This window comes from Primulina tabacum, chromosome 10, assembly GCF_025594145.1.
Source record: "Primulina tabacum isolate GXHZ01 chromosome 10, ASM2559414v2, whole genome shotgun sequence".
Classification (NCBI taxonomy): Eukaryota; Viridiplantae; Streptophyta; class Magnoliopsida; order Lamiales; family Gesneriaceae; genus Primulina; species Primulina tabacum.
The window spans coordinates 41,646,607-41,670,127 of record NC_134559.1 but is presented as its reverse complement, the minus strand read 5'-3'; the positions used below and the strand labels follow the sequence as shown (position 1 = coordinate 41,670,127).

The 23,521-nt window shown below is 44.9% G+C and overlaps 20 non-coding genes and 8 pseudogenes across 20 annotated transcripts; all 28 read right to left on the bottom strand.

Moving 5' to 3' along the window:
• Positions 1–684: 684 nt before the first annotated feature.
• On the bottom strand, positions 685–801 carry LOC142514905 (5S ribosomal RNA). Its single transcript, XR_012810778.1, has one exon. It is a non-coding gene; the product is annotated as a 5S ribosomal RNA (ribosomal RNA).
• Positions 802–1,483: 682 nt separating this feature from the next.
• LOC142506553 (5S ribosomal RNA) lies at positions 1,484–1,602 on the bottom strand. Its single transcript, XR_012804842.1, has one exon. It is a non-coding gene; the product is annotated as a 5S ribosomal RNA (ribosomal RNA).
• A 684-nt stretch (positions 1,603–2,286) lies between these two features.
• LOC142514202 (5S ribosomal RNA) lies at positions 2,287–2,405 on the bottom strand. The gene has a single exon (XR_012810108.1). It is a non-coding gene; the product is annotated as a 5S ribosomal RNA (ribosomal RNA).
• Positions 2,406–3,090: 685 nt separating this feature from the next.
• Positions 3,091–3,209, bottom strand: LOC142513511 (5S ribosomal RNA). Its single transcript, XR_012809454.1, has one exon. It is a non-coding gene; the product is annotated as a 5S ribosomal RNA (ribosomal RNA).
• A 674-nt stretch (positions 3,210–3,883) lies between these two features.
• LOC142507679 (5S ribosomal RNA) lies at positions 3,884–4,002 on the bottom strand. Its single transcript, XR_012805930.1, has one exon. It is a non-coding gene; the product is annotated as a 5S ribosomal RNA (ribosomal RNA).
• A 684-nt stretch (positions 4,003–4,686) lies between these two features.
• On the bottom strand, positions 4,687–4,805 carry LOC142506541 (5S ribosomal RNA). The gene has a single exon (XR_012804830.1). It is a non-coding gene; the product is annotated as a 5S ribosomal RNA (ribosomal RNA).
• A 684-nt stretch (positions 4,806–5,489) lies between these two features.
• Positions 5,490–5,610, bottom strand: LOC142516691 (5S ribosomal RNA). Its single transcript, XR_012812473.1, has one exon. It is a non-coding gene; the product is annotated as a 5S ribosomal RNA (ribosomal RNA).
• Positions 5,611–6,293: 683 nt separating this feature from the next.
• On the bottom strand, positions 6,294–6,413 carry LOC142513692 (5S ribosomal RNA). The gene has a single exon (XR_012809624.1). It is a non-coding gene; the product is annotated as a 5S ribosomal RNA (ribosomal RNA).
• A 683-nt stretch (positions 6,414–7,096) lies between these two features.
• On the bottom strand, positions 7,097–7,215 carry LOC142513500 (5S ribosomal RNA). The gene has a single exon (XR_012809443.1). It is a non-coding gene; the product is annotated as a 5S ribosomal RNA (ribosomal RNA).
• Positions 7,216–7,895: 680 nt separating this feature from the next.
• Positions 7,896–8,014, bottom strand: LOC142506780 (5S ribosomal RNA). The gene has a single exon (XR_012805059.1). It is a non-coding gene; the product is annotated as a 5S ribosomal RNA (ribosomal RNA).
• A 686-nt stretch (positions 8,015–8,700) lies between these two features.
• Positions 8,701–8,818, bottom strand: LOC142514712 (5S ribosomal RNA). The gene has a single exon (XR_012810593.1). It is a non-coding gene; the product is annotated as a 5S ribosomal RNA (ribosomal RNA).
• A 682-nt stretch (positions 8,819–9,500) lies between these two features.
• LOC142506530 (5S ribosomal RNA) lies at positions 9,501–9,619 on the bottom strand. Its single transcript, XR_012804819.1, has one exon. It is a non-coding gene; the product is annotated as a 5S ribosomal RNA (ribosomal RNA).
• Positions 9,620–10,302: 683 nt separating this feature from the next.
• LOC142509204 (5S ribosomal RNA) lies at positions 10,303–10,421 on the bottom strand. Its single transcript, XR_012807389.1, has one exon. It is a non-coding gene; the product is annotated as a 5S ribosomal RNA (ribosomal RNA).
• A 674-nt stretch (positions 10,422–11,095) lies between these two features.
• Positions 11,096–11,216, bottom strand: LOC142516405 (5S ribosomal RNA). The gene has a single exon (XR_012812201.1). It is a non-coding gene; the product is annotated as a 5S ribosomal RNA (ribosomal RNA).
• Positions 11,217–11,903: 687 nt separating this feature from the next.
• On the bottom strand, positions 11,904–12,021 carry LOC142511834 (5S ribosomal RNA; annotated as a pseudogene).
• A 686-nt stretch (positions 12,022–12,707) lies between these two features.
• Positions 12,708–12,819, bottom strand: LOC142511862 (5S ribosomal RNA; annotated as a pseudogene).
• Positions 12,820–14,294: 1,475 nt separating this feature from the next.
• LOC142509831 (5S ribosomal RNA) lies at positions 14,295–14,413 on the bottom strand. The gene has a single exon (XR_012807981.1). It is a non-coding gene; the product is annotated as a 5S ribosomal RNA (ribosomal RNA).
• A 667-nt stretch (positions 14,414–15,080) lies between these two features.
• LOC142512737 (5S ribosomal RNA) lies at positions 15,081–15,193 on the bottom strand (annotated as a pseudogene).
• A 651-nt stretch (positions 15,194–15,844) lies between these two features.
• Positions 15,845–15,963, bottom strand: LOC142517318 (5S ribosomal RNA). Its single transcript, XR_012813070.1, has one exon. It is a non-coding gene; the product is annotated as a 5S ribosomal RNA (ribosomal RNA).
• A 416-nt stretch (positions 15,964–16,379) lies between these two features.
• On the bottom strand, positions 16,380–16,499 carry LOC142510672 (5S ribosomal RNA; annotated as a pseudogene).
• A 1,068-nt stretch (positions 16,500–17,567) lies between these two features.
• On the bottom strand, positions 17,568–17,683 carry LOC142506870 (5S ribosomal RNA). The gene has a single exon (XR_012805145.1). It is a non-coding gene; the product is annotated as a 5S ribosomal RNA (ribosomal RNA).
• Positions 17,684–18,354: 671 nt separating this feature from the next.
• Positions 18,355–18,470, bottom strand: LOC142510858 (5S ribosomal RNA; annotated as a pseudogene).
• A 678-nt stretch (positions 18,471–19,148) lies between these two features.
• LOC142509060 (5S ribosomal RNA) lies at positions 19,149–19,265 on the bottom strand. The gene has a single exon (XR_012807249.1). It is a non-coding gene; the product is annotated as a 5S ribosomal RNA (ribosomal RNA).
• Positions 19,266–19,939: 674 nt separating this feature from the next.
• LOC142510393 (5S ribosomal RNA) lies at positions 19,940–20,055 on the bottom strand. Its single transcript, XR_012808507.1, has one exon. It is a non-coding gene; the product is annotated as a 5S ribosomal RNA (ribosomal RNA).
• Positions 20,056–20,731: 676 nt separating this feature from the next.
• LOC142512115 (5S ribosomal RNA) lies at positions 20,732–20,844 on the bottom strand (annotated as a pseudogene).
• A 682-nt stretch (positions 20,845–21,526) lies between these two features.
• LOC142516351 (5S ribosomal RNA) lies at positions 21,527–21,643 on the bottom strand. Its single transcript, XR_012812150.1, has one exon. It is a non-coding gene; the product is annotated as a 5S ribosomal RNA (ribosomal RNA).
• Positions 21,644–22,322: 679 nt separating this feature from the next.
• Positions 22,323–22,436, bottom strand: LOC142511768 (5S ribosomal RNA; annotated as a pseudogene).
• Positions 22,437–23,103: 667 nt separating this feature from the next.
• On the bottom strand, positions 23,104–23,220 carry LOC142510833 (5S ribosomal RNA; annotated as a pseudogene).
• Positions 23,221–23,521: the final 301 nt, after the last annotated feature.

Here is a 23,521-nt window from a genome sequence, read left to right as displayed (position 1 = left end):
GACATTGAGTGGGATGTTTATTCTTATATCCCTCGAGTACGTGTGGAGCGGGCGGCGATGGACAACACGCGGCACTGCTCTCGCCCAATCATAACCATGAAGTTAAGCGTTCTGGCGCGATGGCAGAGGTAGGATGGGTGACCTCCCTGGGAAGACCTCGTGTCGCGACCGTTTACGTAAATTATGGATAAAACAGTCGAAATAATTGTTTTTAATGAGTTAACCGTCTCCGGAGTAATCTGCGTCATACCCTTCCGCACAGAACCGGCTCACGACAACAAAAATCGATAAATGTTCCCAGAAAATAGAAAAAAAAATAAGAAGAAGGAAATAACGAATGTAAAGCTATTATTATTCTTGGGATACGATAAAATGGAACCAGAATCGAATTTCGAACTTCCTAAGCGGATTTCTCGAGGAAACGAAAGCTTAACAGAAGCGGTAAATCGCAAATTAGAGGGTCTTAGAGAAGGAATTCGGCTAAAATCTCGTCAGCTCATTGCGTAGTAATGAGTCTCGTCCGTTTGCCCGTTTACAATCAAATTAGCCTACAATTTTGTCCAAATCCGGCAGTGCCCGAGCTACTTTCATTTCACATGTCTTATCTGGTCCCGATCGAGATTCAGATGATTTGAGCCGAAACTCGTCTGTCAACAAGTAATCAAAAATAGAAAAACACGAAAAGGGGTGCAACACGAGGACTTTCCAGGGTCACCCATCCTAGTACTGCTCTCGCCCAAGCACGCTTAACTTCGGAGTTCTGATGGGATCCGGTGCATTAGTGCTGGTATGATCGCACCCGACATTGAGTGGGATGTTTATTCTTATATCCCTCGAGTACGTGTGGAGCGGGCGGCGATGGACAACACGCGGCACTGCTCTCGCCCAATCATAACCATGAAGTTAAGCGTTCTGGCGCGATGGCAGAGCTAGGATGGGTGACCTCCCTGGGAAGACCTCGTGTCGCGACCGTTTACGTAAATTATGGATAAAACAGTCGAAATAATTGTTTTTAATGAGTTAACCGTCTCCGGAGTAATCTGCGTCATACCCTTCCGCACAGAACCGGCTCACGACAACAAAAATCGATAAATGTTCCCAGAAAATAGAAAAAAAATAAGAAGAAGGAAATAACGAATGTAAAGCTATTATTATGCCTGGGATACGATAAAATGGAACCGGAATCGAATTTCGAACTTCCTAAGCGGATTTCTCGAGGAAACGAAAGCTTAACAGAAGCGGTAAATCGCAAATTAGAGGGTCTTAGAGAAGGAATTCGGCTAAAATCTCGTCAGCTCATTGCGTAGTAATGAGTCTCGTCCGTTTGCCCGTTTACAATCAAATTAGCCTACAATTTTGTCCAAATCCGGCAGTGCCCGAGCTACTTTCATTTCACATGTCTTATCTGGTCCCGATCGAGATTCAGATGATTTGAGCCGAAAATCGTCTGTCAACAAGTAATCAAAATAGAAAAACACGAAAAAGGGTGCAACACGAGGACTTCCCAGGGGGTCACCCATCCTAGTACTGCTCTCGCCCAAGCACGCTTAACTTCGGAGTTCTGATGGGATCCGGTGCATTAGTGCTGGTATGATCGCACCCGACATTGAGTGGGATGTTTATTCTTATATCCCTCGAGTACGTGTGGAGCGGGCGGCGATGGACAACACGCGGCACTGCTCTCGCCCAATCATAACCATGAAGTTAAGCGTTCTGGCGCGATGGCAGAGGTAGGATGGGTGACCTCCCTGGGAAGACCTCGTGTCGCGACCGTTTACGTAAATTATGGATAAAACAGTCGAAATAATTGTTTTTAATGAGTTAACCGTCTCCGGAGTAATCTGCGTCATACCCTTCCGCACAGAACCGGCTCACGACAACAAAAATCGATAAATGTTCCCAGAAAATAGAAAAAAAATAAGAAGAAGGAAATAACGAATGTAAAGCTATTATTATGCTTGGATACGATAAAATGGAACCAGGAATCGAATTTCGAACTTCCTAAGCGGATTTCTCGAGGAAAACGAAAGCTTAACAGAAGCGGTAAATCGCAAATTAGAGGGTCTTAGAGAAGGAATTCGGCTAAAATCTCGTCAGCTCATTGCGTAGTAATGAGTCTCGTCCGTTTGCCCGTTTACAATCAAATTAGCCTAGAATTTTGTCCAAATCCGGCAGTGCCCGAGCTACTTTCATTTCACATGTCTTATCTGGTCCCGATCGAGATTCAGATTATTTGAGCCGAAAATCGTCTGTCAACAAGTAATCAGAAATAGAAAAACACGAAAAGGGGTGCAACACGAGGACTTCCCAGGGGGTCACCCATCCTAGTACTGCTCTCGCCCAAGCACGCTTAACTTCGGAGGTTTGATGGGATCCGGTGCATTAGTGCTGGTATGATCGCACCAGACATTGAGTGGGATGTTTATTCTTATATCCCTCGAGTACGTGTGGAGCGGGCGGCGATGGACAACACGCGGCACTGCTCTCGCCCAATCATAACCATGAAGTTAAGCGTTCTGGCGCGATGGCAGAGGTAGGATGGGTGACCTCCCTGGGAAGACCTCGTGTCGCGACCGTTTACGTAAATTATGGATAAAACAGTCGAAATAATTGTTTTTAATGAGTTAACCGTCTCCGGAGTAATCTGCGTCATACCCTTCCGCACAGAACCGGCTCACGACAACAAAAAATCGATAAATGTTCCCAGAAAATAGAAAAAAAAATAAGAAGAAGGAAATAACGAATGTAAAGCTATTATTATGCTTGGGATACGATAAAATGGAACCAGAATCGAATTTCGAACTTCCTAAGCGGATTTCTCGAGGAAACGAAAGCTTAACAGAAGCGGTAAATCGCAAATTAGAGGGTCTTAGAGAAGGAATTCGGCTAAAATCTCGTCAGCTCATTGCGTAGTAATGAGTCTCGTCCGTTTGCCCGTTTACAATCAAATTAGCCTAGAATTTTGTCCAAATCCGGCAGTGCCCGAGCTACTTTCATTTCACATGTCTTATCTGGTCCCGATCGAGATTCAGATGATTTGAGCCGAAAATCGTCTGTCAACAAGTAATCAGAAATAGAAAAACACGAAAAGGGGTGCAACACGAGGACTTCCCAGGGGGTCACCCATCCTAGTACTGCTCTCGCCCAAGCACGCTTAACTTCGGAGTTCTGATGGGATCCGGTGCATTAGTGCTGGTATGATCGCACCCGACATTGAGTGGGATGTTATTCTTATATCCCTCGAGTACGTGTGGAGCGGGCGGCGATGGACAACACGCGGCACTGCTCTCGCCCAATCATAACCATGAAGTTAAGCGTTCAGGCGCGATGGCAGAGGTAGGATGGGTGACCTCCCTGGGAAGACCTCGTGTCGCGACCGTTTACGTAAATTATGGTCGAAATAATTGTTTTTAATGAGTTAACCGTCTCCGGAGTAATCTGCGTCATACCCTTCCGCACAGAACCGGCTCACGACAACAAAAATCGATAAATGTTCCCAGAAAATAGAAAAAAAAATAAGAAGAAGGAAATAACGAATGTAAAGCTATTATTATTCTTAGGATACGATAAAATGGAACCAGAATCGAATTTCGAACTTCCTAAGCGGATTTCTCGAGGAAACGAAAGCTTAACAGAAGCGGTAAATCGCAAATTAGAGGGTCTTAGAGAAGGAATTCGGCTAAAATCTCGTCAGCTCATTGCGTAGTAATGAGTCTCGTCCGTTTGCCCGTTTACAATCAAATTAGCCTACAATTTTGTCCAAATCCGGCAGTGCCCGAGCTACTTTCATTTCACATGTCTTATCTGGTCCCGATCGAGATTCAGATGATTTGAGCCGAAACTCGTCTGTCAACAAGTAATCAGAAATAGAAAAACACGAAAAGGGGTGCAACACGAGGACTTCCCAGGGGGTCACCCATCCTAGTACTGCTCTCGCCCAAGCACGCTTAACTTCGGAGTTCTGATGGGATCCGGTGCATTAGTGCTGGTATGATCGCACCAGACATTGAGTGGGATGTTTATTCTTATATCCCTCGAGTACGTGTGGAGCGGGCGGCGATGGACAACACGCGGCACTGCTCTCGCCCAATCATAACCATGAAGTTAAGCGTTCTGGCGCGATGGCAGAGGCTAGGATGGGTGACCTCCCTGGGAAGACCTCGTGTCGCGACCGTTTACGTAAATTATGGATAAAACAGTCGAAATAATTGTTTTTAATGAGTTAACCGTCTCCGGAGTAATCTGCGTCATACCCTTCCGCACAGAACCGGCTCACGACAACAAAAATCGATAAATGTTCCCAGAAAATAGAAAAAAAAATAAGAAGAAGGAAATAACGAATGTAAAGCTATTATTATTCTTGGGATACGATAAAATGGAACCAGGAATCGAATTTCGAACTTCCTAAGCGGATTTCTCGAGGAAACGAAAGCTTAACAGAAGCGTAAATCGCAAATTAGAGGGTCTTAGAGAAGGAATTCGGCTAAAATCTCGTCAGCTCATTGCGTAGTAATGAGTCTCGTCCGTTTGCCCGTTTACAATCAAATTAGCCTACAATTTTGTCCAAATCCGGCAGTGCCCGAGCTACTTTCATTTCACATGTCTTATCTGGTCCCGATCGAGATTCAGATGATTTGAGCCGAAAATCGTCTGTCAACAAGTAATCAAAAATAGAAAAACACGAAAAGGGTGCAACACGAGGACTTCCCAGGGGGTCACCCATCCTAGTACTGCTCTCGCCCAAGCACGCTTAACTTCGGAGTTCTGATGGGATCCGGTGCATTAGTGCTGGTATGATCGCACCCGACATTGAGTGGGATGTTTATTCTTATATCCCTCGAGTACGTGTGGAGCGGGCGGCGATGGACAACACGCGGCACTGCTCTCGCCCAATCATAACCATGAAGTTAAGCGTTCTGGCGCGATGGCAGAGGTAGGATGGGTGACCTCCCTGGGAAGACCTCGTGTCGCGACCGTTTACGTAAATTATGGATAAAACAGTCGAAATAATTGTTTTTAATGAGTTAACCGTCTCCGGAGTAATCTGCGTCATACCCTTCCGCACAGAACCGGCTCACGACAACAAAAATCGATAAATGTTCCCAGAAAATAGAAAAAAAATAAGAAGAAGGAAATAACGAATGTAAAGCTATTATTATGCTTGGGATACGATAAAATGGAACCGGAATCGAATTTCGAACTTCCTAAGCGGATTTCTCGAGGAAACGAAAGCTTAAAAGAAGCGGTAAATCGCAAATTAGAGGGTCTTAGAGAAGGAATTCGGCTAAAATCTCGTCAGCTCATTGCGTAGTAATGAGTCTCGTCCGTTTGCCCGTTTACAATCAAATTAGCCTAGAATTTTGTCCAAATCCGGCAGTGCCCGAGCTACTTTCATTTCACATGTCTTATCTGGTCCCGATCGAGATTCAGATTATTTGAGCCGAAACTCGTCTGTCAACAAGTAATCAGAAATAGAAAAAACACGAAAAGGGGTGCAACACGAGGACTTCCCAGGGGGTCACCCATCCTAGTACTGGCTCTCACCCAAAGCACGCTTAACTTCGGAGTTCTGATGGGATCCGGTGCATTAGTGCTGGTATGATCGCACCCGACATTGAGTGGGATGTTTATTCTTATATCCCTCGAGTACGTGTGGAGCGGGCGGCGATGGACAACACGCGGCACTGCTCTCGCCCAATCATAACCATGAAGTTAAGCGTTCTGGCGCGATGGCAGAGGTAGGATGGGTGACCTCCCTGGGAAGACCTCGTGTCGCGACTGTTTACGTAAATTATGGATAAAACAGTCGAAATAATTGTTTTAATGAGTTAACCGTCTCCGGAGTAATCTGCGTCATACCCTTCCGCACAGAACCGGCTCACGACAACAAAAATCGATAAATGTTCCCAGAAAATAGAAAAAAAAATAAGAAGAAGGAAATAACGAATGTAAAGCTATTATTATTCTTGGGATACGATAAAATGGAACCAGAATCGAATTTCGAACTTCCTAAGCGGATTTCTCGAGGAAACGAAAGCTTAAAAGAAGCGGTAAATCGCAAATTAGAGGGTCTTAGAGAAGGAATTCGGCTAAAATCTCGTCAGCTCATTGCGTAGTAATGAGTCTCGTCCGTTTGCCCGTTTACAATCAAATTAGCCTAGAATTTTGTCCAAATCCGGCAGTGCCCGAGCTACTTTCATTTCACATGTCTTATCTGGTCCCGATCGAGATTCAGATGATTTGAGCCGAAACTCGTCTGTCAACAAGTAATCAAAAATAGAAAAACACGAAAAGGGGTGCAACACGAGGACTTCCCAGGGGGTCACCCATCCTAGTACTGCTCTCAGCCCAAGCACGCTTAACTTCGGAGTTCTGATGGGATCCGGTGCATTAGTGCTGGTATGATCGCACCCGACATTGAGTGGGATGTTTATTCTTATATCCCTCGAGTACGTGTGGAGCGGGCGGCGATGGACAACACGCGGCACTGCTCTCGCCCAATCATAACCATGAAGTTAAGCGTTCTGGCGCGATGGCAGAGGTAGGATGGGTGACCTCCCTGGGAAGACCTCGTGTCGCGACTGTTTACGTAAATTATGGATAAAACAGTCGAAATAATTGTTTTAATGAGTTAACCGTCTCCGGAGTAATCTGCGTCATACCCTTCCGCACAGAACCGGCTCACGACAACAAAAATCGATAAATGTTCCCAGAAAATAGAAAAAAAAATAAGAAGAAGGAAATAACGAATGTAAAGCTATTATTATTCTTGGGATACGATAAAATGGAACCAGAATCGAATTTCGAACTTCCTAAGCGGATTTCTCGAGGAAACGAAAGCTTAACAGAAGCGGTAATCGCAAATTAGAGGGTCTTAGAGAAGGAATTCGGCTAAAATCTCGTCAGCTCATTGCGTAGTAATGAGTCTCGTCCGTTTGCCCGTTTACAATCAAATTAGCCTAGAATTTTGTCCAAATCCGGCAGTGCCCGAGCTACTTTCATTTCACATGTCTTATCTGGTCCCGATCGAGATTCAGATGATTTGAGCCGAAAATCGTCTGTCAACAAGTAATCAGAAATAGAAAAACACGAAAAAGGGGTGCAACACGAGGACTTCCCAGGGGGTCACCCATCCTAGTACTGCTCTCGCCCAAGCACGCTTAACTTCGGAGTTCTGATGGGATCCGGTGCATTAGTGCTGGTATGATCGCACCCGACATTGAGTGGGATGTTTATTCTTATATCCCTCGAGTACGTGTGGAGCGGCGGCGATGGACAACACGCGGCACTGCTCTCGCCCAATCATAACCATGAAGTTAAGCGTTCTGGCGCGATGGCAGAGCTAGGATGGGTGACCTCCCTGGGAAGACCTCGTGTCGCGACCGTTTACGTAAATTATGGATAAAACAGTCGAAATAATTGTTTTAATGAGTTAACCGTCTCCGGAGTAATCTGCGTCATACCCTTCCGCACAGAACCGGCTCACGACAACAAAAATCGATAAATGTTCCAGAAAATAGAAAAAAAAATAAGAAGAAGGAAATAACGAATGTAAAGCTATTATTATGCCTGGGATACGATAAAATGGAACCGGAATCGAATTTCGAACTTCCTAAGCGGATTTTTCGAGGAAACGAAAGCTTAACAGAAGCGGTAAATCGCAAATTAGAGGGTCTTAGAGAAGGAATTCGGCTAAAATCTCGTCAGCTCATTGCGTAGTAATGAGTCTCGTCCGTTTGCCCGTTTACAATCAAATTAGCCTACAATTTTGTCCAAATCCGGCAGTGCCCGAGCTACTTTCATTTCACATGTCTTATCTGGTCCGATCGAGATTCAGATGATTTGAGCCGAAAATCGTCTGTCAACAAGTAATCAAAAATAGAAAAACACGAAAAAGGGTGCAACACGAGGACTTCCCAGGGGGTCACCCATCCTAGTACTGCTCTCGCCCAAGCACGCATTAACTTCGAGTTCTGATGGGATCCGGTGCATTAGTGCTGGTATGATCGCACCCGACATTGAGTGGGATGTTTATTCTTATATCCCTCGAGTACGTGTGGAGCGGGCGGCGATGGACAACACGCGGCACTGCTCTCTCGCCCAATCATAACCATGAAGTTAAGCGTTCTGGCGCGATGGCAGAGCTAGGATGGGTGACCTCCCTGGGAAGACCTCGTGTCGCGACCGTTTACGTAAATTATGGATAAAACAGTCGAAATAATTGTTTTTAATGAGTTAACCGTCTCCGGAGTAATCTGCGTCATACCCTTCCGCACAGAACCGGCTCACGACAACAAAAATCGATAAATGTTCCCAGAAAATAGAAAAAAAAATAAGAAGAAGGAAATAACGAATGTAAAGCTATTATTATGCCTGGGATACGATAAAATGGAACCGGAATCGAATTTCGAACTTCCTAAGCGGATTTCTCGAGGAAACGAAAGCTTAACAGAAGCGGTAAATCGCAAATTAGAGGGTCTTAGAGAAGGAATTCGGCTAAAATCTCGTCAGCTCATTGCGTAGTAATGAGTCTCGTCCGTTTGCCCGTTTACAATCAAATTAGCCTACAATTTTGTCCAAATCCGGCAGTGCCCGAGCTACTTTCATTTCACATGTCTTATCTGGTCCCGATCGAGATTCAGATGATTTGAGCCGAAAATCGTCTGTCAACAAGTAATCAAAAATAGAAAAACACGAAAAAGGGTGCAACACGAGGACTTCCCAGGGGGTCACCCATCCTAGTACTGCTCTCGCCCAAGCACGCTTAACTTCGAGTTCTGATGGGATCCGGTGCATTAGTGCTGGTATGATCGCACCCGACATTGAGTGGGATGTTTATTCTTATATCCCTCGAGTACGTGTGGAGCGGGCGGCGATGGACAACACGCGGCACTGCTCTCGCCCAATCATAACCATGAAGTTAAGCGTTCTGGCGCGATGGCAGAGGTAGGATGGTGACCTCCCTGGGAAGACCTCGTGTCGCGACCGTTTACGTAAATTATGGATAAAACAGTCGAAATAATTGTTTTAATGAGTTAACCGTCTCCGGAGTAATCTGCGTCATACCCTTCCGCACAGAACCGGCTCACGACAACAAAAATCGATAAATGTTCCCAGAAAATAGAAAAAAAAATAAGAAGAAGGAAATAACGAATGTAAGCTATTATTATGCTGGGATACGATAAAATGGAACCAGGAATCGAATTTCGAACTTCCTAAGCGGATTTCTCGAGGAAAACGAAAGCTTAACAGAAGCGGTAAATCGCAAATTAGAGGGTCTTAGAGAAGGAATTCGGCTAAAATCTCGTCAGCTCATTGCGTAGTAATGAGTCTCGTCCGTTTGCCCGTTTACAATCAAATTAGCCTACAATTTGGTCCAAATCCGGCATTGCCCGAGCTACTTTCATTTCACATGTCTTATCTGGTCCCGATCGAGATTCAGATGATTTGAGCCGAAAATCGTCTGTCAACAAGTAATCAAAAATAGAAAAACACTAAAAAGGGTGCAACACGAGGACTTCCCAGGGGGTCACCCATCCTAGTACTGCTCTCGCCCAAGCACGCTTAACTTCGGAGTTCTGATGGGATCCGGTGCATTAGTGCTGGTATGATCGCACCCGACAGTGAGTGGGATGTTTATTCTTATATCCCTCGAGTACGTGTGGAGCGGGCGGCGATGGACAACACGCGGCACTGCTCTCGCCCAATCATAACCATGAAGTTAAGCGTTCTGGCGCGATGGCAGAGCTAGGATGGGTGACCTCCCTGGGAAGACCTCGTGTCGCGACCGTTTACCGTAAATTATGGATAAAACAGTCGAAATAATTGTTTTAATGAGTTAACCGTCTCCGGAGTAATCTGCGTCATACCCTTCCCCGCACAGAACCGGCTCACGACAACAAAAATCGATAAATGTTCCAAGAAAATAGAAAAAAAATAAGAAGAAGGAAATAACGAATGTAAAGCTATTATTATGCTTGGATACGATAAAATGGAACCAGAATCGAATTTCGAACTTCCTAAGCGGATTTCTCGAGGAAACGAAAGCTTAACAGAAGCGGTAAATCGCAAATTAGAGGGTCTTAGAGAAGGAATTCGGCTAAAATCTCGTCAGCTCATTGCGTAGTAATGAGTCTCGTCCGTTTGCCCGTTTACAATCAAATTAGCCTACAATTTTGTCCAAATCCGGCAGTGCCCGAGCTACTTTCATTTCACATGTCTTATCTGGTCCGATCGAGATTCAGATGATTTGAGCCGAAAATCGTCTGTCAACAAGTAATCAGAAATAGAAAAACACGAAAAGGGGTGCAACACGAGGACTTCCCAGGGGGTCACCCATCCTAGTACTGCTCTCGCCCAAGCACGCTTAACTTCGGAGTTCTGATGGGATCCGGTGCATTAGTGCTGGTATGATCGCACCGACATTGAGTGGGATGTTTATTCTTATATCCCTCGAGTACGTGTGGAGCGGGCGGCGATGGACAACACGCGGCACGGCTCTCGCCCAATCATAACCATGAAGTAAGCGTTCTGGCGCGATGGCAGAGCTAGGATGGGTGACCTCCCTGGGAAGACCTCGTGTCGCGACCGGTTACGTAATTATGGATAAAACAGTCGAAATAATTGTTTTAATGAGTTAACCGTCTCCGAGTAATCTGCGTCATACCCTTCCGCACAGAACCGGCTCACGCAACAAAAATCGATAATGTTCCCAGAAAATAGAAAAAAAAATAAGAAGAAGGAAATAACGAATGTAAAGCTATTATTATGCCTGGGATAACGATAAAATGGAACCGGAATCGAATTTCGAACTTCCTAAGCGATTTCTCGAGGAAAACGAAAGCTTAACAGAAGCGGTAAATCGCAAATTAGAGGGTCTTAGAGAAGGAATTCGGCTAAAATCTCGTCAGCTCATTGCGTATATGAGTCTCGTCCGTTTGGCCCGTTTACAATCAATTAGCCTAGCAATTTTGTCCAAATCCGCAGTGCCCGAGCTACTTTCATTTCACATGTCTTATCTGGTCCCGATCGAGATTCAGATGATTTGAGCCGAAAATCGTCTGTCAACAAGTATCAAAAATAGAAAAACACGAAAAGGGTGCAACACGAGGACTTCCCAGGGGGTCACCCATCCTAGTACTGCTCTTCAGCCCAAGCACGCTTAACTTCGGAGTTCTGATGGGATCCGGTGCATTAGTGCTGGTATGATCGCACCAGACAGTGAGTGGGATGTTTATTCTTATATCCCTCGAGTACGTGTGGAGCGGGCGGCGATGGACAACACGCGGCACTGCTCTCAGCCCAATCATAACCATGAAGTTAAGCGTTCTGGCGCGATGGCAGAGCTAGATGGGTGACCCTCCCTGGGAAGACCTCGTGTCGCGACCGTTTACGTAAATTATGGATAAAACAGTCGAAATAATTATTTTTAATGAGTTACCGTCTCCGGATGTAATCTGCGTCATACCCTTCCGCACAGAACCGCTCACGACAACAAAAATCGATAAATGTTCCCAGAAAATAGAAAAAAAAAATAAGAAGAAGGAAATAACGAATGTAAAGCTATTATTATTCTTGGGATACGATAAAATGGAACCAGAATCGAATTTCGAACTTCCTAGCGATTGCTCGAGGAAACGAAAGCTTAACAGAAGCGGTAAATCGCAAATTAGAGGGTCTTAGAGAAGGAAATTCGGCTAAAATCTCCGTCAGCTCATTGCGTAGTAATGAGGTCTCGTCCGTTGCCCGTTTACAATCAAATTAGCCTACAATTTTGTCCAAATCCGGCAGTGGCCCGAGCTACTTTCATTTCACATGTCTTAGTCTAGTCCCGATCGAGATTCATATGATTTGAGCCGAAAATCGTCTTTCACAAGTAATCAAAAATAGAAAAACACGAAAAAAGGGTGCAACACGAGGACTTCCCAGGGGGGTCACCCATCCTAGTACTGCTCTCGCCCAAGCACGCATAACTTCGGAGTTCGGAGGGGATCCGGTCATTAGTGCTGGTATATCGCACCCACATTGAGTGGGATGTTTAGTCTTATATCTCTCGAGTACGTGTGGAGCGGGCGCGATGGACAACACGCGGCACTGCTCTCGCCCAATCATAACCATGAAGTTAAGCGTTCTTGGCGCGATGGCAGAGCTAGGATGGGTGACCTCCCTGGGAAGACCTCGTGTCGCGACCGTTTACGTAAATTATGGATAAAGAGTCTGAAATAATTGTTTTTTAATGAGTTGACCGTCTCCGGAGTAATCTGCGTCATACCCTTCCGCACAGAACCGCTCACGACAACAGAAAATCGAAAAATGTTCCAGAAAAATAGAAAAAAAATAAGAAGAAGGAAAGTAGCGAATGTAAAGCTATTATTATGCTGTGATACGATAAAATGGAACCGAGAATCGAATGTCGAACTTCCTAAGAGCGGATTCCTCGAGGAAACAGAAGCTTAACAGAAGCGGTAAAATAGCAATTAGAGGGTCTTAGAGAAGGAATTCGGCTAAAATCTCGTCAGCTCATTGCGTAGTAATGAGTCTCGTCCGTTTGCCCGTTTACAATCAAATTAGCCTACAATTTTGTCCAAATCCGGCAGTGCCCGAGCTACTTTCATTTAACATGTCTTATCTGGTCCCGATCGAGATTCAGATGATTTGAGCCGAAAATCGTCTGTCAACAAGTAATCAAAAATAGAAAAACACGAAAAAGGGTGCAACACGAGGACTTCCCAGGGGTCACCCATCCTAGCTCTCGCCCAAGCACGCTTAACTTCGGAGTTCTGAGGGATCCGGTGCATTAGTGCTGGTATGATCGCACCCGACATTGAGTGGGATGTTTATTCTTATATCCCTCGAGTACGTGTGGAGCGGGCGGCGATGGACAACACGCGGCACTGCTCTCGCCCAATCATAACCATGAAGTTAAGCGTTCTGGCGCGATGGCAGAGTAGGATGGGTGACCTCCCTGGGAAGACCTCGTGTCGCGACCGTTTACGTAATTATGGATAAAAACAATCGAAAATAATTGTTTTTAATGAGTTAACCGTCTCCGGAGTAATCTGCGTCATTACCCTTCCGCACAGAACCAGCTCACGACAACAAAAATCGATAAATGTTCCCATAAAATAGAAAAAAATAAGAAGAAGGAAATAGCGAATGTAAGCTATTATTATGCCTGGGATACGATAAAATGGAACCGGAATCGAATTTCGAACTTCCTAAACGGATTTCTCGGAGAAACGAAAGCTTACCAAGCGGTAAATCGCAATTAGAGGGTCTTAGAGAAGAATTCGGCTAAAAATCTGTCAGCTCTTGCGTAGTAATGAGTCTCGTCCGTTTGCCCGGTTACAATCAAATGAGCCTACAATTGTTGTCCAATCCGGCAGTGCCCGAGCTACTTTCAATTTCACATGTCTATATCTGTCTCGATCGAGATTCAATGATTTGAGCCGAAAATCGTCTGTCAACAAGTAATCAAAAAGAAAAAACACGAAAAAGGGTGCAACACGAGGACTTCCAGGGGGGTCACCCATCCTATAGTACTGCTGCTCGACCCAAGCACGCTTAACTTCGAGTTCCTGAGGGATCCGGTGCATTAGTGCTGGTATGATCGCACCGACATTGAGGTGGGATGTTTATTCTTATATCCCTCTAGTACGTGGGAGCGGGCGGCGATGGACAACAACTCGCGGCACTAGCTCTCGCCCATCATAACCATGAAGTTAGCTTTCTGGCGCGATGGCAGAGGTAGGATAGGGTGACTTCCTGGGAAGACCTCGTGTCGCGACCGTTTACGTAAATTATGGATAAAACAGTCGAATAATTGTTTTAATGAGTTAATCCGTCTCCGGAGTAATCTGCGTCATACACTTCCGCACAGAAACGGCTCACGACAAACAAAAATTCGATAAATGTTCCCAGAAAATAGAAAAAAAAATAAGAAGAAGGAAATAGAGAATGTAAAGCTATTATTATGCCTGGATACGATAAAATGGACCGGAATCGATTTCGAACTTCCTAAGCGGATTTCTCGAAAACGAAAGCTTAACAGAAGCGGTAAATCGCAAATTAGAGGGTCTTAGAGAAGGAATTCGGCTAAAATCTCGTCAGCTCATTGCGTAGTAATGAGTCTCGTCCGTTTGCCGTTTACAATCAAATTAGCCTACAATTTTGTCCAAATCCGGCAGTGCCCGAGCTACTTTCATTTCACATGTCTTATCTGGTCCGATCGAGATTCAGATGTTGAGCCGAAAATCGTCTGTCAACAAGTAATCAAAAATAGAAAAACACGAAAAAGGGTGCAACACGAGGACTTCCCAGGGGGTCACCCATCCTAGTACTGCTCTCGCCCAAGCACGCTTAACTTCGGAGTTCTGATGGGATCCGGTGCATTAGTGCTGGTATGATCGCACCGACATTGAGTGGGATGTTTATTCTATATCCCTCGAGTACGTGTGGAGCGGGCGGCGATGGACAACACGCGGCATGCTCTCGCCCAATCATAACCATGAAGTTAAGCGTTCTGGCGCGATGGCAGAGCTAGGATGGGTGACCCCTGGGAAGACCTCGTGTCAGCGACCGTTTAGCTTAAATTATGGATAAAACAGTCGAAAATATTTTTTAAATGAGTTAACCGTCTCGGTGTATCTCTGCATCATACCCTTCCGCACAGAACCGCTCACACAACAAAAATCGTAAATGTTCCAGAAAATAGAAAAAGAAATTAGAAGAAGGAAATAACGAATGTAAACGATTATATTCTTGTGATACGATAAAATGGAACCAGAATCGAATTCGAGACTTCCTAAGCGGATTTCTTCGAGGAAACGAAAGCTTAACAGAACGTAAAATCGCAAATTAGAGGGTCTTAGAGAAGGATCTGCTAAAATCTCGTCAGCTCATTGCGTAGTAATATTCTCGTCCGTTTGCCCAGTTACAATCAAATTAGCCTAGAATTTGTCCAAATCCGGCAGTGCCCGAGCTACTTTCATTTCACATGTCTTATCTGGTCCCGATCGAGATTCAGATGATTGAGCCGAAAATCGTCTTCAACAAGTAATCAAAAATAGAAAAACACGAAAAGGGTGCAACACGAGGACTTCCCAGGGGGTCCATCCCATACTGCTCTCGCCCAAGCACGCATAACTTCGGAGTTCGGAAGGGATGGTGCATTAGTGCTGGTATGATCGCACCCGACATTGAGTGGGATGTTTATTCTTATATCCTCGAGTACGTGTGGACGGGCGACGATGGACAACACGCGGCACTGCTCTCGTCCAATCATAACCATGAAGTTAAGCGTTCTAGCGCGATGGCAGAGCTACGATGGGCGACCTCCCGGGAAGACCTCGTGTCGCGACCGTTTACGTAAATTATGGATAAAAGAGTTGAAATAATTGTTTTTAATGAGTAAACCTTCTCCGGAGTAATCTGCGTCATACCCTTCCGCACAAACCGCCTCAAGACAACAAAAATCGCAAAATATTCCCAGAAATAGAAAAAAAATAAGAAGAAGGTAATAGCGAAAATACCGCAGCTCTGTGCGGAGTAGAATTTCGAATTCCAAAGCGGATTTCTCGAGGAAACAGAAGCTTAACAGAAGCGGTAAATCGTAAATTAGAGGGTCTTAGAGAAGGAATTTAGCTAAATACCGCCAGCTCTGTGCGAGTAATGATTCTCATCCGTTTGCCCGTTTACAATCAAATTAGCTTATAATTTTGTCCAAATCCGGTAGTTTTCGAGCTACGTTGATTTCACATGTCTTATCTCGTCCCGATCGAGATTCAGATGATTTGAGCCGAAAATCGTCTTTCAACAAGTAATAAAAAATAGAAAAACATGAAAATCGGTGCAACACGAGGACTTCCAAGGGGGTCACCCATCCTAGTATTGCTCTCGCCCAAGCACGCTTAACTTCAGAGTTCTGATGGGATCCTGTGCATTAGTGCTGGTATGATCGCACCAGACAATGAGTGGGATGTTATTCTTACATCCCTCGAGTACGTGTGGAGCGGGCGGCGATGGACAACACGCGGCACTGCTCTCGCCCAATCATAACCATGAAGTTAAGCGCGCGCGGATGGCAGAGCTAGGATGGTTGACCTCCCTGGGAAGTCCCCGTGTCGCGACCGTTTACGTAAATTAGGGAAAAACAGTCGAAATAATTGTTTTTAATGAGTTAACCGTCTCCGGAGTAATCTGCGTCTTACCCTTCCGCACAGAACCGGCTCACGACAACAAAAAATCGCTAAATGTTCCCAGAAAATAAGAAAAAAATAAGATGAAGGAAATAGCGAATGTAAAGCTATTATTATGCCTGGGATATGATAAAATGGAACCGGAATCGAATTTCGAACTTCCTAAGCGGATTTATCGAGGAAACGAAAGCTTAACGAGAACTTCCAAGGGGGTCACCCACCCTAGTACTGCTCTCACCCAAGCACGCTTAACTTCGGAGTTCTGATGGGATCCGGTGCATTAGTGCTGGTATGATGCACCGACATTGAGTGGGATGTTTATTCTATATCCCTCGAGTACGTGTGGAGCGAGCGGCGATGGACAACACGCGGCACTGCTCTCGCCCAATCATAACCATGAAGTTAAGCGTTCTGGCGCGATGGCAGAGCTAGGATAGGTGACCTGCCTGGGAAGACCTCGTGGTGCGACCGTTTACGTAAATTATGGATAAAACAGTCGAAATAATTGTTTTTAATGAGTTATCCGTCTCCGGAGTAATCTGCGTCATACACTTCCGCACAGAAACGGCTCACGACAACAAAAATCGATAAATGTACCTAGAAAATAGAAAAAAAATAAGAAGAAGGAAATAGCGAATGTAAAGCTATTATTATGCCTGAGATACGATAAAATGGAACGGAAATCGAATTTTGGACTTCCTAAATGGATTTCTCGAGGAAACTGAAGCTTAACAGAAGCGGAAAATCGCAAATTAGAGGGTCTTAGAGAAGGAATTCGGCTAAAATCTCACCAGCTCATTGCGGAGTAACATTCGTTTGCCCGTTTACAATCAAATTAGCCTACAATTTTGTCCAAATACGGCAGTGCCCGAGATACGTTGATTTCAGTCGAAATAATTGTTTTTATTGAGTTAACCGTCTCCGGAGTAATCTGCGTCATACCCTTCCGCACAGAACCGGCTCACGACAACAAAAATCGATAATGTTCCCTGAAAATAGAAAAAAAAATAAGAAGAAGGAAATAACGAATGTAAAGCTATTATTATGCTTGGGATACGATAAAATGGAACCGAATCGAATTTCGAACTTCCTAAGGATTTCTCGAGGAAACGAAAGCTTAACAGAAGCGGTAAATCGCAAATTAGAGGGTCTTAGAGAAGGAATTCGGCTAAAATCTCGTCAGCTCATTGCGTAGTAATGAGTCTCGTCCGTTTGCCCGTTTACAATCAAATTAGCCTACAATTTTGTCCAAATCGGCAGTGCCCGAGCTACTTTCATTTCACATGTCTTATCTGGTCCCGATCGAGATTCAGATGATTTGAGCCGAAAATCGTCTGTCAACAAGTAATCAAAAATAGAAAAACACGAAAAGGGTTGCAACACGAACTTCCAGGGGGTCACCCATCCTAGTACTGCTCTCGCCCAAGCACGCTTAACTTCGGAGTTCTGATGGGATCCGGTGCATTAGTGCTGGTATGATCGCACCCGACATTGAGTGGGATGTTATTCTTATATCCCTCGAGTACGTGTGGAGCGGGCGGCGATGGACAACACGCGGCACTGCTCTCGCCCAATCATAACCATGAAGTTAAGCGTTCTGGCGCGATGGCAGAGGTAGGATGGGTGACCCCTGGGAAGACCTCGTGTCGCGACGTTTACGTAAATTATGGATAAAACAGTCGAAATAATTGTTTTTAATGAGTTAACCGTCCGGAGTAATCTGCGTCATACCCTTCCGCACAGAACCGGCTCACGACAACAAAAATCGATAAATGTTCCCAGAAAATAGAAAAAAATAAGAAGAAGGAAATAACGAATGTAAAGCTATTATTATGCCTGGGATACGATAAAATGGAACCGGAATCGAATTTCGAACTTCCTAAGCGGATTTTCGAGGAAACGAAAGCTTAACAGAAGGTAAATCGCAAATTAGAGGGTCTTAGAGAAGAAATTCGGCTAAAATCTCGTCAGCTCATTGCGTAATAATGAGTCTCGTCCGTTTGCCCGTTTACAATCAAATTAGCCTACAATTTTGTCCAAATCCGGCAGTGCCCGAGCTACTTTCATTTCACATGTTTATCTGGTCCCGATCGAGATTCAGATGATTTGAGCCGAAAATCGTCTATCAACAAGTAATCAAAAATAGAAAAACACGAAAAGGGTGCAACACGAGGACTTCCCAGGGGGTCACCCATCCTAGTACTGCTCTCCCAAGCAAGCTTAACTTCGAGTTCTGATGGGATCCGGTGCATTAGTGCTGGTATGATCGCACCCGACATTGAGTGGGATGTTTATTCTTATATCCCTCGAGTACGTGTGGAGCGGGCGACGATGGACAACACGCGGCACTGCTCTCGCCCAATCATAACCATGAAGTTAAGCGTTCTGGCGCGATGGCATAGGTAGGATGGGTGACCTCCCTGGGAAGACCTCGTGTCGCGACCGTTTACGTAAATTATGATAAAACAGTCGAAATAATTGTTTTTAATGAGTTAACCGTCTCCGGAGTAATCTGCGTCATACCCTTCCGCACAGAACCGGCTCACGACAACAAAATCGATAAATGTTCCCAGAAAATAGAAAAAAAATAAGAAGAAGGAAATAACGAATGTAAAGCTATTATTATGCCTGGGATACGATAAAATGGAACCGGAATCGAATTTCGAACTTCCTAAGCGGATTTCTCGAGGAAACGAAAGCTTAACAGAAGCGTAAATCGCAAATTAGAGGGTCTTAGAGAAGGAATTCGGCTAAAATCTCGTCAGCTCATTGCGTAGTAATGAGTCTCGTCCGTTTGCCCGTTTACAATCAAATTAGCCTACAATTTTGTCCAAATCCGGCAGTGCCCGAGCTACTTTCATTTCACATGTTTATCTGGTCCCGATCGAGATTCAGATGATTTGAGCCGAAAATCGTCTGTCAACAAGTAATCAAAAATAGAAAAACACGAAAAGGGTGCAACACGAGGACTTCCCAGGGGGTCACCCATCCTAGTACTGCTCTCCCCAAGCACGCTTAACTTCGAGTTCTGATGGGATCCGGTGCATTAGTGCTGGTATGATCGCACCCGACATTGAGTGGGATGTTTATTCTTATATCCCTCGAGTACGTGTGGAGCGGGCGGCGATGGACAACACGCGGCACTGCTCTCGCCCAATCATAACCATGAAGTTAAGCGTTCTGGCGCGATGGCAGGGTAGGATGGGTGACCTCCCTGGGAAGACCTCGTGTCGCGACCGTTTACGTAAATTATGGATAAAACAGTCGAAATAATTGTTTTTAATGAGTTAACCGTCTCCGGAGTAATCTGCGTCATACCCTTCGCACAGAACCGGCTCACGACAACAAAAATCGATAAATGTTCCAGAAAATAGAAAAAAAATAAGAAGAAGGAAATAACGAATGTAAAGCTATTATTATGCCTGGGATACGATAAAATGGAACCGGAATCGAATTTCGAACTTCCTAAGCGGATTTCTGAGGAAACGAAAGCTTAACAGAAGCGTTAAATCGCAAATTAGAGGGTCTTAGAGAGAATTCGGCTAAAATCTCGTCAGCTCATTGCGTAGTAATGAGTCTCGTCCGTTTGCCCGTTTACAATCAAATTAGCCTACAATTTTGTCCAAATCCGGCAGTGCCCGAGCTACTTTCATTTCACATTTTATCTGGTCCCGATCGAGATTCAGATGATTTGAGCCGAAAATCGTCTGTCAACAAGTAATCAAAAATAGAAAAACACGAAAAGGGTGCAACACGAGGACTTCCCAGGGGGTCACCCATCTAGTACTGCTCTGCCCAAGCACGCTTAACTTCGAGTTCTGATGGGATCCGGTGCATTAGTGCTGGTATGATCGCACCCGACATTGAGTGGGATGTTTATTCTTATATCCCTCGAGTACGTGTGGAGCGGGCGGCGATGGACAACACGCGGCACTGCTCTCGCCCAATCATAACCATGAAGTTAAGCGTTCTGGCGCGATGGCAGAGTAGGATGGGTGACCTCCCTGGGAAGACCTCGTGTCGCGACCGTTTACGTAAATTATGGATAAAACAGTCGAAATTTGTTTTTAATGAGTTAACCGTCTCCGGAGTAATCTGCGTCATACCCTTCGCACAGAACCGGCTCACGACAACAAAAATCGATAAATGTTCCCAGAAAATAGAAAAAAAAATAAGAAGAAGGAAATAACGAATGTAAAGCTATTATTATGCCTGGGATACGATAAAATGGAACCGGAATCGAATTTCGAACTTCCTAAGCGGATTTCTGAGGAAACGAAAGCTTAACAGAAGCGTTAAATCGCAAATTAGAGGGTCTTAGAGAAGGAATTCGGCTAAAATCTCGTCAGCTCATTGCGTAGTAATGAGTCTCGTCCGTTTGCCGTTTACAATCAAATTAGCCTACAATTTTGTCCAAATCCGGCAGTGCCCGAGCTACTTTCATTTCACATGTCTTATCTGGTCCGATCGAGATTCAGATGATTTGAGCCGAAAATCGTCTGTCAACAAGTAATCAAAAATAGAAAAACACGAAAAGGGTGCAACACGAGGACTTCCCAGGGGGTCACCCATCCTAGTACTGCTCGCCCAAGCACGCTTAACTTCGAGTTCTGATGGGATCCGGTGCATTAGTGGTATGATCGCACCCGACATTGAGTGGGATGTTTATCTTATATCCTCGAGTACGTGTGGAGCGGGCGGCGATGGACAACACGCGGCACTGCTCTCGCCAATCATAACCATGAAGTTAAGCGTTCTGGCGCGATGGCAGAGAGGTAGGATGGGTGACCTCCCTGGGAAGACCTCGTGTCGCGACCGTTTACGTAAATTATGGATAAAACAGTCGAAATAATTGTTTTTAATGAGTTAACCGTCTCCGGAGTAATCTGCGTCATACCCTTCCGCACAGAACCGGCTCACGACAACAAAAATCGATAAATGTTCCCAGAAAATAGAAAAAAAAATAAGAAGAAGAAAATAACGAATGTAAAGCTATTATTATGCCTGGGATACGATAAAATGGAACCGGAATCGAATTTCGAACTTCCTAAGCGGATTTCTCGAGGAAACGAAAGCTTAACAGAAGCGTTAAATCGCAAATTAGAGGGTCTTAGAGAAGGAATTCGGCTAAAATCTCGTCAGCTCATTGCGTAGTAATGAGTCTCGTCCGTTTGCCCGTTTACAATCAAATTAGCCTACAATTTTGTCCAAATCCGGCAGTGCCCGAGCTACTTTCATTTCACATGTCTTATCTGGTCCCGATCGAGATTCAGATGATTTGAGCCGAAAATCGTCTATCAACAAGTAATCAAAAATAGAAAAACACGAAAAGGGTGCAACACGAGGACTTCCCAGGGGGTCACCATCCTAGTACTGCTCTCGCCCAAGCACGCTTAACTTCGGAGTTCTGATGGGATCCGGTGCATTAGTGCGGTATGATCGCACCCGACATTGAGTGGGATGTTTATTCTTATATCCCTCGAGTACGTGTGGAGCGGGCGGCGATGGACAACACGCGGCACTGCTCTCGCCCAATCATAACCATGAAGTTAAGCGTTCTGGCGCGATGGCAGAGTAGGATGGGTGACCTCCCTGGGAAGACCTCGTGTCGCGACCGTTTACGTAAATTATGGATATAAAACAGTCGAAATAATTGTTTTTAATGAGTTAACCGTCTCCGGAGTAATCTGCGTCATACCCTTCCGCACAGAACCGGCTCACGACAACAAAATCGATAAATGTTCCCAGAAAATAGAAAAAAAAATAAGAAGAAGGAAATAACGAATGTAAAGCTATTATTATGCCTGGGATACGATAAAATGGAACCGGAATCGAATTTCGAACTTCCTAAGCGGATTTCTGAGGAAACGAAAGCTTAACAGAAGCGTAAATCGCAAATTAGAGGGTCTTAGAGAAGGAATTCGGCTAAAATCTCGTCAGCTCATTGCGTATAATGAGTCTCGTCCGTTTGCCCGTTTACAATCAAATTAGCCTACAATTTTGTCCAAATCCGGCAGTGCCCGAGCTACTTTCATTTCACATGTTTATCTGGTCCCGATCGAGATTCAGATGATTTGAGCCGAAAATCGTCTGTCAACAAGTAATCAAAAATAGAAAAACACGAAAAGGGTGCAACACGAGGACTTCCCAGGGGTCACCCATCCTAGTACTGCTCTCCAAGCAGCTTAACTTCGGAGTTCTGATGGGATCCGGTGCATTAGTGCTGGTATGATCGCACCCGACATTGAGTGGGATGTTATTATATCCCTCGAGTACGTGTGGAGCGGGCGGCGATGGACAACACGCGGCACTGCTCTCCCAATCATAACCATGAAGTTAAGCGTTCTGGCGCGATGGCAGAGTAGGATGGGTGACCTCCCTGGGAAGACCTCGTGTCGCGACCGTTTACGTAAATTATGGATAAAACAGTCGAAATAATTGTTTTAATGAGTTAACCGTCTCCGGAGTAATCTGCGTCATACCCTTCCGCACAGAACCGGCTCACGACAACAAAAATCGATAAATGTTCCCAGAAAATAGAAAAAAAATAAGAAGAAGGAAAAACGAATGTAAAGCTATTATTATGCCTGGGATACGATAAAATGGAACCGGAATCGAATTTCGAACTTCCTAAGCGGATTTCAGGAAACGAAAGCTTAACAGAAGCGTTAAATCGCAAATTAGAGGGTCTTAGAGAAAATTCGGCTAAAATCTCGTCAGCTCATTGCGTAATAATGAGTCTCGTCCGTTTGCCCGTTTACAATCAAATTAGCCTACAATTTTGTCCAAATCCGGCAGTGCCCGAGCTACTTTCATTTCACATGTTTATCTGGTCCCGATCGAGATTCAGATGATTTGAGCCGAAAATCGTCTATCAACAAGTAATCAAAAATAGAAAAACACGAAAAGGGTGCAACACGAGGACTTCCCAGGGGGTCACCCATCCTAGTACTGCTCTCACCAAGCAAGCTTAACTTCGAGTTCTGATGGGATCCGGTGCATTAGTGCTGGTATGATCGCACCCGACATTGAGTGGGATGTTTATTCTTATATCCCTCGAGTACGTGTGGAGCGGCGGCGATGGACAACACGCGGCACTGCTCTCGCCCAATCATAACCATGAAGTTAAGCGTTCTGGCGCGATGGCAGAGCTAGGATGGGTGACCTCCCTAGGAAGACCTCGTGTCGCGACGGTTACGTAAATTATGAATAAAAAAGTCGAAATAATTGTTTAATGAGTTAAGTCTCCGGAGTAATCTGCGTCATACCCTTCACAGAACCGGCTCAGGACAACAAAAATCGAATTTCCCAGAAAATAGAAAAAA